At 45.7% G+C, this 14,690-nt stretch overlaps 2 protein-coding genes across 2 annotated transcripts in view; both read left to right on the forward strand.

Annotated features, from left to right (window-relative positions):
• The window catches only part of si:dkey-13p1.4 (transmembrane protein 151B), a 158,309-nt gene extending 147,954 nt beyond the window's left edge, over window positions 1-10,355 (forward strand). The window contains exon 3 of the transcript XR_009941593.1: window positions 10,346-10,355. The gene's annotated coding sequence lies outside the window, so the exon portion shown is untranslated. The remainder of the gene's footprint in view (window positions 1-10,345) is intronic.
• Window positions 1-14,690, forward strand: part of mboat2a (membrane bound O-acyltransferase domain containing 2a) — a 38,967-nt gene that overhangs the window by 8,967 nt on the left and 15,310 nt on the right. The gene's annotated exons all lie outside the window — the stretch shown is intronic.

Raw genomic sequence — 14,690 nt, forward strand, 5'->3', positions numbered from 1 at the left:
TATTGCTGACTTTGCCTTCAATTTTCTCAAAAAGTACACAGTAATATTTTATGTAATTTGAGATGGTAATAGAGGAGGTCAACTTAAAATAGGATCAAGTGTCAGAAGAGTGTTACCCGGCTTGTATCTGATTTAAAGACAGTTCAAAGATTGAGAAAAAGACGAATATAATGGCAAAAGTACTAACTTTGCCTTCAGTTATCTCAAAAAGTACACAGTAATATTTCATGTAATTTGAGATGGTAATAGAGGAGGTCAACTTAAAATAGGATCAAGTGTCAGAAGAGTGTTACCCGGCTTGTATCTGATTTAAAGACAGTTCAATGATTGAGAAAAAGACGAATCTAATGGCAATTTTACTAACCTTACCTTCAAGTATCCCAAAAAGTACACAGTAATAATTTATGTAAATGTACATGGTGATAGAGGAGGTCGACATGAAATAGGATCAAGTGTCAGAAGAGTGTTACCCGGCTTTGATCTGATTTAAAGACAGTTCAAAGATTGAGAAAAAGACGAATATAATGGCAAAAGTACTAACTTTACCCTCAAGTATCTCAAAAAGTACACAGTAATATTTCATGTAATTTGAGATGGTAATAGAGGAGGTCAACTTAAAATAGGATCAAGTGTCAAAAGAGTGTTACCCGGCTGCTATCTAATTTAAAGACAGTTCAAAGATTGAGAAAAAGACGAATATAATGGCAAAAGTACTAACTTTGCCTTCAGTTATCTCAAAAAGTACACAGTAATATTTCATGTAATTTGAGATGGTAATAGAGGAGGTCAACTTAAAATAGGATCAAGTGTCAAAAGAGTGTTACCCAGCTGCTATCTAATTTAAAGACAGTTCAAAAATGAAAAAAAGACGAATATAATGGCAATATTACTAACTTTACCTTCAAGTATCTCAAAAAGTACACAGTAATATTTCATGTAAATGTACAAGTTAATAGAGGAGATCAGATTTAAATAGGACCAAGTGTCAAAAGAGTGTTACCCATCTGCTATCTGATTTAAAGAGAGTTCAAATATTGATAAAAGACACTTCAAATGATGATCAGTGCCTTTTTGGCTGTACAGCCCCTTTTACCGTAATACCCAACATAGAGGCGCATTTCCTTTTGAAATGCGGTCCACATGACCGCAGTCCCCCCCCTACGCGTGCATTTCCATATGAACGGTCAGCAGAGCCTGTGCTGGGGCGCAGTCATGTCAGCAGGGGTCACAGCTGGTTGGACGCATATATGACTTGTCTGAGGGAAGATCGAAATACCCCATGTTAACAATAGTGCATAGTGATTTTACTTTCGTTAGTATGGTGGAATATTAAATGCCCCTTCATGCACAGTAACAGACATGTCTATTGCACTGAAGGTATGCAACTTTTCCCTCCCCATACTTAGTACAGGTTTTTAATATGAGTAGCAATTTATTCTAGTTGTTCACACTATGTTTCGGTTTGTTTGTCTTTCTTCCTGTGTCATCGGTTGCAGAATCAGTTGTTCCTATCTTTACCTCATTCATTTCTTTATCGGCATAAGGTCACATACGGATGTGGGTGTGTGTGTGTGTGCGCTGGGAGGTCGCTATCCTTGACTTCATCAGCAAAAAAGTTTGCATGTGAAACAATTTTGAAAAGCGTTGTCATGAGCGAGAATATTTGAACATGTAGATCTTGGATTTGGGAATTTTGCCAACGAACTGTGAACTCATGTGAACTTGTGAGATCTGCGAGACCACTATGTACTGTGTGACTGACCCTCGCCCCCTAACAGCAATCTCGAGCGACCGCCTTTCATCTTTCCGTCCTATCTGGACCGGGATGGATTATTCTATCTCCCGCCAAGCGCTCGGGCCATGTGTCAGGAATGTTGCTGGGCGAACCCTAACTCTTTGCAAAGTGGTGCGCTCTGCTTTCTCTTCAGAGACGCCTTCTCTAAACTCGGCTCTTCGGAGTTCTCCGGCGGCGTGTGTGTGTGGACACTCTGCATGCCCGTTGCCATGGTTTCGTAGCGCCGCAGCTGGAAGGAGTCGAGCCGCTGTGTCTTGTTGTCTTTTGAAACATTCGTGTTGAGACTCTCGGGAGGTTTTTTCTCCTCGTTGTGCTTCTTTAAATAAATACGGGCTGAGTGAGGGACGGCCCAAATGGGACATGCAGGGGGCTTGACAGGTGTGTGTGTGTGTGTGTGTGTTTGTGTGTGTTTGTCCCATACCCCTTCCCCTACTTTGGTCCCTTCCGCCAACTGGGCGCTCCGTTGTGCCAGATCGATACGGCCCCTCTGGTACGGCCCGATGCGAGTGTCCCGCCGACATGGATCCTCGCCGAGCTTTGCGGCGCGTGTCCCGTGGGAGACGCTGGCCTATAACGGGAGTTGTCCCGCGCACCGCCCTGTGTCAGGCCTATATGGGAGTTGTGAAATTTGAACCGACACTCTGCTTCGCCTCCTCTTCTTCTCCCCCTTTCTCTCTCTCTCTATCTCACACCCAGCCTTTTTTCAGCAGCGTGCTGTTGCTACTACTACCGGTTCAGGGGTTCTTGTACGGAAAACGGGGTGTACGGGCTCAGATGACACATTGTGCTCCGGAAGCGGTGTCCGACCCGGATTCGGTGTTTGTATGGAGCTCTTTTTATCTGCTTGTCCTAGACCTTGCGGGGAGGGAAGGCCATGTACAGAGCCTTGAAGACCGCGACACTCATTGTGTCCGGCTGAAACACCCACTTGTTCGGCTCCCGTTGCAGACTCTCCACGGGCCAAAAGAGAAGTTCTGTTTGCGATGGCATACACAGAGCGCTGTTCTTTAGCTACATGTGCTGGGCAGTTGGTACTGATCTCAGTCCTCTCATGCAAAGCGTGGTGTAATGAGACATTGACAGCACTAAGCAGAGGTGCCTTTTGGATTAGCCATTTTCAGGGGCAGCTTGTGAATGGACCGGGTCCAGTTTCTTGGGTGGAACATTTACTGTCAGTCTCTTGACGCGTGTTAATATCACACCTCATGCTGACAGCGTTTGTGCTTCAAAACATATTTATGACAGAAAACCATTTGGTGCCTTATGATCCTGACAATCCCTCTGAAATGTAAGTAACATTCGAAACAGATTAGTAAACATTAGTTGTTGGTTTTTTTCCTTCTCCGCAACCGAAACATTAACATTTAGCTATTCAATAATTATTGATCTCGAAAGCTTGATTTCCTGTGGGAAGGGACCTCATTTGTAGCATCCGCTGTGAAGTCCTGCCACAGCTGCATCTGTGTCAATAAGTAGCAGCTGGGCTCCCGTCGAACCTCACGACGCGCACACAATGCGCCTCAACAACCGGCCGTTTGTTCCCCCCCCCCCCCCCCACCCCGCTCCTCGTTGTCTTTGAGCGACTGTTACACGGCCCTTTTTAACGGGAACGTATACTGCATCTTTTGTCGATAAAGGTGGCTTTACTGAGGAACGACTGGCGGAATCTCCACCAGCACCGTGCGGTTGGCTGGACCGCTTGCTCCCAACGAGCTGGCGTCAACGATGGGTTTTAACCACGAAATGTCCGGCTTCTTGGTGGCCAGGGTCCTTTTTTTTTGTCTTTGACATAATGAACGGTCCATCTTACCCAATGGGATCGGTAGAGACTTTTGCATGGTGTCATTTATTAACCGTCGGCAATCACTATCATTTCGTCAAGCGTGTTTGACAAAAGCACTTCTACCTCTCGAGGCTGAAAAATGGTGTTCACAAGAGGCTTAGCCGTACCATCGGCCTTCTGTCTGTGTGCCCCGTCGGAGCGCCGTTTGTCACTGTCGACGGACACGTCTTTTACCACGACAACAGCCCCCCTTTTGTTGTTGTTCTAGCTGCTGCTGCTTTTTCCGCCCAGGCCATTGTGCTGCAGGCCTCCGAGCCCACCCAGTGCCGAGGGTTCACGCCAAGCTTTTCCCTTTTCTATCTGCTGACTTTTCTGTCTCAAACTAGAACACAGTGACTCGCGAGGCTTAGAATACAAAAAAAGAACATCAGGATACCTCTGGAAAAGAGATGCATGTTATTTGTGCTAATGTTAACATTTGAGGTAGTACGTTTTTTGGGGGGGGGGGATCCTTCTGAGGTCCCCCCCCCCCCTGAGTCCCCGAAGCCCCCGAGGCTTCTTTTTTAAGCCCTCGGGTCTTGTGAGAGTCTCTCCTCCTCCTCTCTTGTCTTTAATTGTCTCTCTCTGGGGAGTGTTATGCCTCCAATTGATTTCTTTCCCCTCAGCTCTCTCTAATGGAGCGCCGCTGGCTGCTGCCATTATTATAGTACAAAATACAGACAAGCTTGCATGTTTTTCTCCTGGGGGGATATGGGGGGGGCTCGGCTATGTTGGGAACATCCCTGGGTGGTCGAAGACAGGCAGCCATGTCATGGTTACTAACAGATCCTTATAAAGGTGGCTCAAACTTTATGATCATGTGTTTCATACGGCTTGTGTGTGTGTGTGTGTGTGTGTGTGTGTGTGTGTGTGTGTGTGTGTGTGTGTGTGTGTGTGTGTGTGTGTGTGTGTGTGTGTGTGTGTGTGTGTGTGTGTGTGAGACATTTAATCCAGAGGGAACGAAGGCTTGATCCTGGAGGAAGAGTTACTAACGCTGTAAGAAGGTCAATGCACATCACATCACATCATTTGTAGAGCCCAATATCACAAATTGGCCTCAGGGGGTTTTGACAATCTGGACAACATTCTCTGTCCTTAGACCGTCTGCTCATCCAGCACAAATAGCATTGGGTAATAATTAATCCACGATAAAGATAAATGGTCTGCATTGAATGAATATGCTTTATTACATATTATTAGAACAGTAGAGCTTGCTCCAGGAACCCCTTTTAAGCTTTATGCTTTTTTTTCAGGTTTGAAAGTGCGTAAGTAGTCATTTCTTTAATCTGTGTTTCTGTTTTCATTCACACTCCTACTGTATTGGGTTACATATTAAGGTTAAAGCACGCTGGTGACAACAACGGATGTTTTATTATGTATATATTTATTTCCTCCCCGTAGGAAGTAGACATAGAAATCTTTGTATCTGTCAACACCTCTTCATCCGGCGTTGCCTCAGAAGTGGACACATGACTCAGTTTTACAACGCATCAGTTCTGTTGCTAATGGCGTGGTGTTATGGGGGGGGGGGGGGATTTGCTCCTGCCCTCTCAGCTTAGAGTATCAGTTTAACGTCGGCGCGGCGCGGCGCACAGTCGCAACAGGGAAGGTATTCTCATGGGTTTGAATGGGCCGTTCCCATTTGTTTTTTTACATTTCTTACATTGTAGTTCAATTCATTTTATTTTGTACAGCCCAAAATCTCAAAATGACAAATTTGCCTCAGAGGGCTTTACAGTCTGTACACATGCAACATCCTCTGTCCCGAAATCCAGGGAAAAACTCCCCAAAAGATGAAAAACCCCTTCGATGGGGGGAAAAAGGGGAAGAAACCTTCAGAGGGATCCCTCTCCCGGGATGGACAGACTGCAATGGATGTCATGTGTACAGAATCAACAATGTAAAAGATGTACAATACACTCAATTCCTCTAACAGAAATGATACAAGTAATTGCAAGTAGCAGAACAAGTGTACTGCAGGACCACTGCATCCACAGAGGCTTCTGTGGGGAGCAGAAAAATGTTGGTTTATGATGACAGTAATATGAATCATGTTTAAAGTAATGATGATGTCAGCAGCAGGTGTCAGCGGAGCCATGAGCCAGGAGTCAGAACCGGGGTCCGGACGGAGCTACGATCCACGGAGACCTGCTAGGCGAGAAAGCACAAAAAACTCCCGGAAAGAAGCTTAATTAGTGAATAAAAGGTGGATTATTGTGGAAGGAGAGAGTGGAAGTGAGAGAGGGGCTCGGTGTGTCCTAAAAAGTCCCCCGGCAGTCTGAACCTTAGAGCAGCTTAACTAAGGGCTGGTCCAGGCTAACCTGAGCCAGCCCTAACTATAAGCGGTATCACAGAGGAACGTTTTGAGCTTTATCTTAAATGAACTGGCCATGTCTGCCCCCCGGATTGAAAGTGGAAGCTGGTTCCACCAGTTCTTAAGCGTTTCACAGAAATGTGTCAGCTCTTGTGTTTATTTTCGGGCCCGGCGTCTACGGTACGCGGCCATGGGTCTGAGGTCTGTAATTTCCCCCCCCCCCCCCCCAAAACGCGTAGGCGACACAGCTGCTCCTTTCTTCTTTATTCCCTGCGGTCGGCCAGGAGTCCCGACGGGATGAAGGAGACGCCCCCGTTTGAGTAAGTCAGTAAGGGCTGAGTCGCCTCGCCTCTGACACGTTCAACAAGCCTCCTTGACCTCCGTGCGGTGGCTCTCTGCTTCAATGAATCTTCCCTGACTACAAGTTGCGCTGTCATCAGGAAAGTTGAGCCACTAGATGAGGAGTTGATCCACAGTGTGCACTCCTCTGCCATTAATTCCCTCGACTCGGGTCCCCTGTGGGGCAAACGTCTGTATAATCGGTGACCAAACACGCATCGGTCAAAGCGATAAACCAGTCGGATTGTATGACCCCCTTCTCAAACACTGTTCAAATTAAATTAAATCAATGAGAATAGAAAGAAGGGGGGGGGGTAGATTAGGTAGTAAAGCCTTGATCAGGGGCCAATTTGGAAAACCACTGATTCAAGTCCAGTCTGACATGTGACTGCTTAGGCCTTTCCGTGTACTTCAGTCACTCTGCTCTCAAGGAGTTGACCCCATCTCAACTCTTCAGTTCAGCTACTTCAGTGTCTCTGAGCTGCGTCTGCTGCTATTTAAAGGGGGGGGGAGAAAAAGTTACCGCAATTGGGTAACAACTCACTGAAGTCGTTTCAGTCTTACTGATGCACTTGTTCCCCTTAAAGCAAGCGAGATCATAACATGTACTATTTAGTTGACTCAATAACTCGGGCACAGCCTCTGAACAGCTTCTGGTGGAAGATGGGGAAGTAGACGCTTTCGGGTCCGGGGGTTGTTCAGCCGTTACAGTGTGTCGTAAGGTGTCAGATAAAAACCAGCCCTTTTGCGTTCCATGCATCCGTTTAGATTCTTGAGCGTTACGGGGACGTTTTCAGTTTCTGACTTTTTTTTACTGCGCAGATCAACACAGCGTACTTGACTGCAGACTCTCGCCAAAGTTCAAAGTCATTTGTGGAGATCTGCCCGTTTAAAGGTTGCCACCCCCCCCCCCCCCCCCCCCCTCACCTGCACAACACAGAGGACTTTTGCACATTCTGTGCTGTATCATAGCAACTGGCTGCTTTCTTTTTATTCATCCCGGTAGTGGGTGTTTCAGTTAGGATTGTATGTAGAGGAGGAATATGCTATTCTTCCTCTACATACAATCCTAACTTCATAACTTCGATACCTTTCGTGACGCGTAGTGCTTCCATTTAATTGTGACAGGGCAGAATTGGAGCTTCCTGCCAGAAATGGCATGTGTTCATTGCTGAAGGCTTGGGCTTCAGATATTTGAGCACATGTGGAAGTATCGTCCTCTATCGCATGGCTTTCTACGTTTCATTTTGTTCACAAATGGGCAGATTAGAGCTTCTATGTCTGGCCTCACAATTCTGTCAAGCTCTTGTGGAAGTAAATGAAGGAACTCTTGGTTTCACACCAAAGAAGGAGAGAAAGAAATTTCCATCAGAGAATGGACAAACTATTGATGAAGTTTGAAAGTAGGGAGTTGGGCTTCTTCACCCCGGCACCATTTTTCCCTCCCACTTTAAGATGGCAACTAAATTTGACCACTTCAGTCGGCATATGTTAACAGGGCTTCAGCCGTGGCCCCGTTTGCACACAGCAGGAGGGTGATGGGTAAAAGTTGGCCTCGAGGCCTTCTCCTCCCCTGACGAGCATCTGGTGGCCCCGAAATGTAGCCCTTGGCCCGAGAGACTACTCGGGGACTCACTCACGTTGCCTTCTAGCTGCATTGGCCTCATACAACACATCCAGCCCCCAAAGCAGTAGAACAGTCCACCATCTCACTATATTTATTATTTATTTAAAAAAATAATCAAATATCTCCCGACCTGTTCCGGCACGTTCCTCTAAAACGCCTGCTCACTTTTTGTATCCGCAGGGGAAGAGACATTGCAATTGGTGACTCCTCCCCCCCCCCCCCCCCCGCTTTGAGCCCACGTATATTTCCTCGTTGTCTTTGTATCCCTTACATGGTGAAAGCAGACGGAGCCGGGCTGGGCACACAATCCAGGATACACAAGACCCTGCGAGAGTGGATACTTGATGATGTAAATCAAATGCAGTGGTTTGCTAACAGTTGTGTGCATATGAAAAGCCACCAAACAATGCCCCTTGTTTGTATTGTTATGCATTCACATTATTCAGCACTCTGGAGGAGTGCTAATTGTGCTAATTACGTCAGAATGTTTCATTAAAATATTTCCGTTGACCCCACTTTGTCACTATCTCTCGGGTGATGACTTCTCACGGGGACTGTTCGCACCCCGAGGGACACGCGGGACCTTTTTCTATCGAGAAACGGCTAATTATCTGTACCATCATTTCTCTCCTGCCATCTGTTGCTCTGCGTTAGGTAACATGTATGTATGTATGTACTACTCACTGTATTTACTCACTGTATGCCTGAGTGCATCAAGACACGGCCGCTCATCTCTGTGTTATTGCATCCTGTTCTGATAACATCAGGTACACTTTTGTGTATTTCAAGAAAACACACACACACACACACACACATCCATTGTGAGTGTGGTTCTGGCCCAGTGCAGCTGGCTCCCTTGAGGGGAATGGCTGGTTGTCTGGCTATTAATAGGCTGACTGAGATCTGGGGATCAAAGAGGTGAGTCCCAGTCTTTGTGCAGGCTTTAACTCTCTGCATTTGTGTGTGTGTGTGTGTGCCGGTGCACGCTTTCTTCTCACGTCAGTTGAGACACTCTCATGATAACCCACATCAACACAACTATATTTTGTTGTTTTATACTGTTTTGTAGTCTTATGTTTGCACAATCTACGTGCATTCCCCTTTTCATTCGGCAGAGGAGCCTGCGACTTTACTTCAGGCGAAGAACTTTCGTCCATTTGTCAAACACGTCTTTCGTCGATGAGTGCCTGTGTGCGTGTGAGAATGCTGGCTGACATTCGGCTGTTTTTTCCTCCAGCCGACTACGGCCTTCGGTGAAAGAGGATGGAACACCGTCACGTACCCGTGTGCATTTATCGATAGTGTTTCATTGAAGGCTAAATGTATCGCTTGGTAAAAATTGTGAGCACTCTTGCGTCGCTGTATAGTTTACTGAAGTCCCCATCCACACACACACACTATGTTGTTTGCTAACACTTGCATCGTCAGCTGTTCTTAACCCTTCGCTGGAGTTGGACGTCGACGCTCACTCCAGAGCTAAACTCGCATTCAAAACTGCTGACAACAGGTGAGGTGTCTGTGTACGCCACACGACCGTCTGAGGAGGATCAGGGCGGTGTGTGTGTGTGTGTAGTGTACTGTGTGCGCGTCACATACCGCTGTTTCCGTGAGTTGAACTTCAAGGCCTGGAGTGCCTCCTCCGCGCAGGGATCCTGCGTGAATCGCTGTAGACGCCGCGCGGATGGAAACGAGACGATGTGTGTGTGTGTGTGTGTGTGTGTGTGTGTGTGTGTGTGTGTGTGTGTGTGTGTGTGTGTGTGTGTGTGTGTGTGTGTGTGTGTGTGTGTGTGTGTGTGTGTGTGTGTGTGTGTGTGTGTGTGTGTGTGTGTGTGGAGAGGAGCTAGTGACTCAATGACACGGAAAAAAAGGGTTTTATGATAATGGCTGTCTAAATTTATCCTCCACTTTAAATGCACACACAAACAGAGGCGGGCACACTGGCACTGGGTGCTAAACATAGACACCATGAACAGGTGGAGAAGAGAGTTCTATGTGTGTGTGTTTAAAACAGCTGCAGCTCAATAAATTCAAATATAATGAAAAAGTTAATTAGTTTCTGGTTTAGTCCATGAAGTGAAACATCCTATGTTGTATTAATTAAACACGGGGATATATTTCAAGCATACGGCTAATGAAAACCCTCAAATTATGTATCTCAGAATATTGAAATATTACATGAAACTCATTTTGAATACAGAAATGTTGCCCTAGTGAAAAGCATGTACATTATGTTCTCAATACTTGAATTACCACATTAATGTGTATATGTGTGTGTGACAAAATGTAGATGCGTGTGTGTATATGTATATGTAAACATCAATTAAACGAGTGCAATTAGCTGTCCCAGGGGAAAGGTGTCCTCTACTTACAGAAAACAGGTCAAACTATGTCCCACTATGGGAACCTGCATTTTTTCCCGGCCTCCTATCATAACCAGAGATTAATTAGGAAGTGTCGGCAGGCTGGGTACTCATGGGAATCCTAAGACGTGTTTCTAACTCTCCCCCCCCCCCCCCCATTTTAATAATGCTTCCAGATTTTCACAAGAATACAAATTATTAGTCTCTGTAGCCACGTCCACTAAGGTTTGTCCCTTTTTATCGATGATGAGCATGATGGCTCCATGGATGGCAATGTCGAACTTGTACCGCAACTATGTGCATTATTAGGGTCCTCGTTACGACTAGTCGTAGAGGAACCTATTGTATCTCAAGGAATTATTATTATTATTATTATTCTCACAAACCGCAGGCTTTTTGGGGCCTTTATCATATTCCAAAAGTTGTTGAATTTGGCATGGATATCCGGACTGTTAAGATAATTTTTGGGTCTCACGTTTGGGTGTAAAGAAATGTCTCTATAGCGCCCTCTAGAAATTAAAAAACAAAACAAAAACCACACTAGGCCAGTTTCCGCCCCAGATGTCCGATCAACTTGAAATTTGGCACACAGGTGCTCTTTGGCATGCTCTACAAAAAAAGTCAATCATGGTATGCAAATGCGCCTAACTAGATTTTCCGCCATTCTGAATTTAGTGAAAAACAAATTTTTGGCAATATCTCCTAGACGCTGAGTTTGATTGTCACGAAACCTTCTGTGGGTCATTATTGGGTCAATGTGCCCTTGATATGTCAGAATGGTGCTGATAACTTATTGTTTTGATGAGATACTCTATTTACCTTTGCAAGGGGTGTGGCTTAAACTGGCAGATTTATAACTTCCAAATGACTTGGCCTGCCCTCACCAAAATTGCAAGATGTGTAAACATTGAACCCCTGAACACACCCTAATTTTCATTATTTTTGAAGATTAGGGAGTGCTGCATTTAATCATTAAAGATGTGTCTTTTTGGCATATTTTCATAATTTCTTACAGTTGTAAAAGACCGAACTCCTCCCAGGGTTTAAACCCGATTCTTTTCAAATCCACGCAGTGTGCTCTTGAGACCTTGGCCTCTAAAAGTTGCATTTTGCCGGAAGAAATATTAAACTATGTGCATAGGGAGCAATTTACAAAAAACGGAAGTTGGCTTATGTATGGTATTTTGAGAGGCTTTTATTTTGGTCCTGGTCATCACCAAGTCACACCCTGGTGATGTGTACTCTCTGCCTGAAGTGGAATGGTCATGACAGTATTGATTGTTTCCTTTTAAATCTAATCTGAAAATGATGTTGCTCCACACGGTTAACCACCACTGACTTGCGAACGCTCCGTCCGACGGCCACAAGGTTTCTCGGGCGCATTTGTAACCGTCCGGCCAGTGCCCCGACGGGCAAGGAGTAGCGAGGACCCGTCCAACGCTGCTCGTTTGCTTAATGTATCTGGAATCCCTCAGGCAATGTAGATTCCTTAAATTGTAATCAAGTACCGTGGCCATGGTTGAAAAATGATAATTTGATTGCAGATCTGTGACTATCATTCCATACTCTTCAGCCTCGGCGTGAGCGTTCTGTATGCCAAATTAAAATGTCCCAGTGGTGAAAATGAAACGCGCTTAGCCTTGTCAGCGTGTTAGCATGGTCCTGTTGGGGATTCTTGGTCTTGTTTGTACAGAAACGGGAAAGCAATGCCCAGAGGAAACGTGACTCATCTGTTCTCTCCTGCGCCATGACTCCTTCCTTTCTCCCCTCCCCCCTCACCCGACCTCAGGCAGCTGCTCTCGAACTTCACCGTGAAACCACTTGTTTTGGTCCAGGTTTCGCAACAAAAAAAAAAAGGGACGTAAAAGACAGAGATACATGATAAAAAGAATGAAAAGAGAGTTTGAAGTGAGCGGCGCTTTCTCCCCGAGGGCCATTACGCCACCCCAACCCGACGCTGCGTTTCCCCCAACAATGAACTTCAGGAAGTTGGCTTATTTCAGTCTTCCACAATATCCACAATGACTTCCTCGCCCGCTGCCCCCCCCCCCCCCCCCCTTCAGCTTCATTCCCTTTGCCAGCCTGTGTGCGTGTGTGTGTGCGTGTGTGTGTGTGTGTGTGTGTGGGCCTTTTTAATGAAGCTTTTTACTGCCGCCTGTCCCCCACCACAACATCCACGTAGGCTGCAATGGTGTGGGATTGGTCGTCCGGTGGGGCGATCAAGTGATGAAGCTGAAGGGAGCAGCGAAGAAAGCGCTCTTTTAGTGGGTAACGGGTGTGTCGCCAGCCAGCCTGGTTAAAGATTGGTTAAAGTGTGCTTTTTGGAGTAAAAACTGAAAGGAAATGGCTTATGGTTCCTGTTCTCCGACAAGCGAACTCTGACGGAGATTATTAGGAGTGAGTGAGAGTGCGCTTTAGTCAACAGGCCTGAGTTTTTATGGTTTGAAGAGTTCTGCAACCATCTCCCAGTCCATTCCTAGTGACATATTTCAGTGGCTCTCTTTCAAACTTGTTCTGCAGCACCACATATATTCTGCATTTTAGATTCTGGAACAAAAAGAGCGTTGCCCCCCATGGGTGAGGTTTAGTTCAGAGTGATTCAATAATGGACGAGTAGATCCATGTATTATGAATGAATAAACAATGCACCCCGGCACAAGAGCCAAAATGTTAATTCAGGAATCTCACCATTCCAGCCCCGCTGAAAGAAAACACACTTTTGTCTTTCCACAAAATCCTATGGTGGACTTTCTAATGGTATAGCTTTTGTCACGCCACGTCTATTTATTTATTTTTCATGTGCAGCGCCTTCTACACGTCCCACAAGTCATTGCTGTTAGGTGGGAGGCTCCCCTTTCTAATGAGAGGCCCAACGTCCCGGTCAGAAACCCTGCGTGAGCGGAATGTAGCAAGTGGACTTTTAAGAGTCACTTTGGCATTTGTTGCTTTGACACATACCACATACCACGGGGGGGGGGGGGGGGGGTGGATGCATGTTCACCTGCATGTTGAGCAATGCGTTTTTGGAATCGAGTATGGAGCCACATTGCAAGTGGCTTCCGGAAACGGCTCGATGTTTGTTTGTGGAAAACATTGATTTGAGCAGGTTTTCTGCACACCCAACAAAAGGCAACCTTGTGAAAACGACACCTGAAGTCAGTAACAGATGGAAACAGAATCCGCATTCAGGAAACCCTTTTAAAAATGCCACCTACCAAACATTATCGGCCACCTTGGCCAGTCGATCTGCACTGGTCTTTAAGATTAGCTCAGCTTTTGAAGATATCGTTTAGTCTAATTTTGTAGAAAGGCCCAATGTTGTCTACTCGCACAAACGTGTATTTGTCCTGTTGATGAGCAACTGGTTCATGTACTAACTACACTGAAATAAATCATAAGTGCACTTTGGAGTCTAATTTAGTTCAAGATCACCTAAAATTTAAGTAAGTATTAATGCTTCATAATTGAAATGTTGCGGCTTTTAAAAAAAAAAGGCAACCGTCCTAGTTTTATACGTCCATATCACATGGACGCTTTAACCACAGATCCCAGTTGATAAATTGCTTACTGTGTATATTTTCCGCACAATCGGCTTTCATGTTGCCTATTCACCCTCGGCTCGACTTCGCTGTTGTCTTGAACAATTCATTTTCCTCTGTCCCGCCCGTCCAGTCTCCCACATGAAATTCCTTTCTTACAAAGCCCAGTGTTAACCACGGAGGGCCGGCTGTTTCACTCTCCGATGTGGCCTTTCGTCTACTCCAACAGCCTTGAATGCTCTATTTTTCACTTCTTGAAATACCGCAGGCTGTTTTATAAGATGTGTGTGTGTGTGTCTGGTGTATTGTTGATTTCTCTGCTGTGAGAGCACGCAGAGCAAAGCTTGATTCAATAGCAGCTACTCTGAGTTCGACTCGTTGTCCCGGCCAGGGCATCATGTCTTGTGTGGTCCGATTTTGTACCACTTCTCACGCTGGAGGTGTGCCAAAGTGATTCGGGCAAAACACTCGGATTCCCACAGGAGGAGGATGAAGTCATTTAGACAGAAACGGGTCCTGCTTACTGGATCATTTGTGGTTGATTGTTGGAAATAGCTGCCAGGGTGTGGAACCACTATAACATTTACTGGCCCGCTGGTGGGGATGGGTTGTTTGCGGGATGGGTTGTTTTATTGCGCAACAGCCAAATAAATGGCGTGTAGTTTGCTTTTTAGATGCCATAAAAAAACAAAAAAAAAAACACGATTGGCAGTTAAATTGGCACGCCTTGATAGCAAACAACAGCCAGCGATGACTGGTGATTGTTTGCTTTCAGTTTAGCTCTGACAGAACCCTACCAGGCGTGAAGAAAAGAGGCTGTGTGTGTGTATTTATGAATACATTTGCTGCCAAATGCCACCCGATATGATACACTAACGCTAATGCCTCAGATGG

Source organism: Pungitius pungitius, chromosome 14, assembly GCF_949316345.1.
Source record: "Pungitius pungitius chromosome 14, fPunPun2.1, whole genome shotgun sequence".
NCBI classification, from domain to species: domain Eukaryota; kingdom Metazoa; phylum Chordata; class Actinopteri; order Perciformes; family Gasterosteidae; genus Pungitius; species Pungitius pungitius.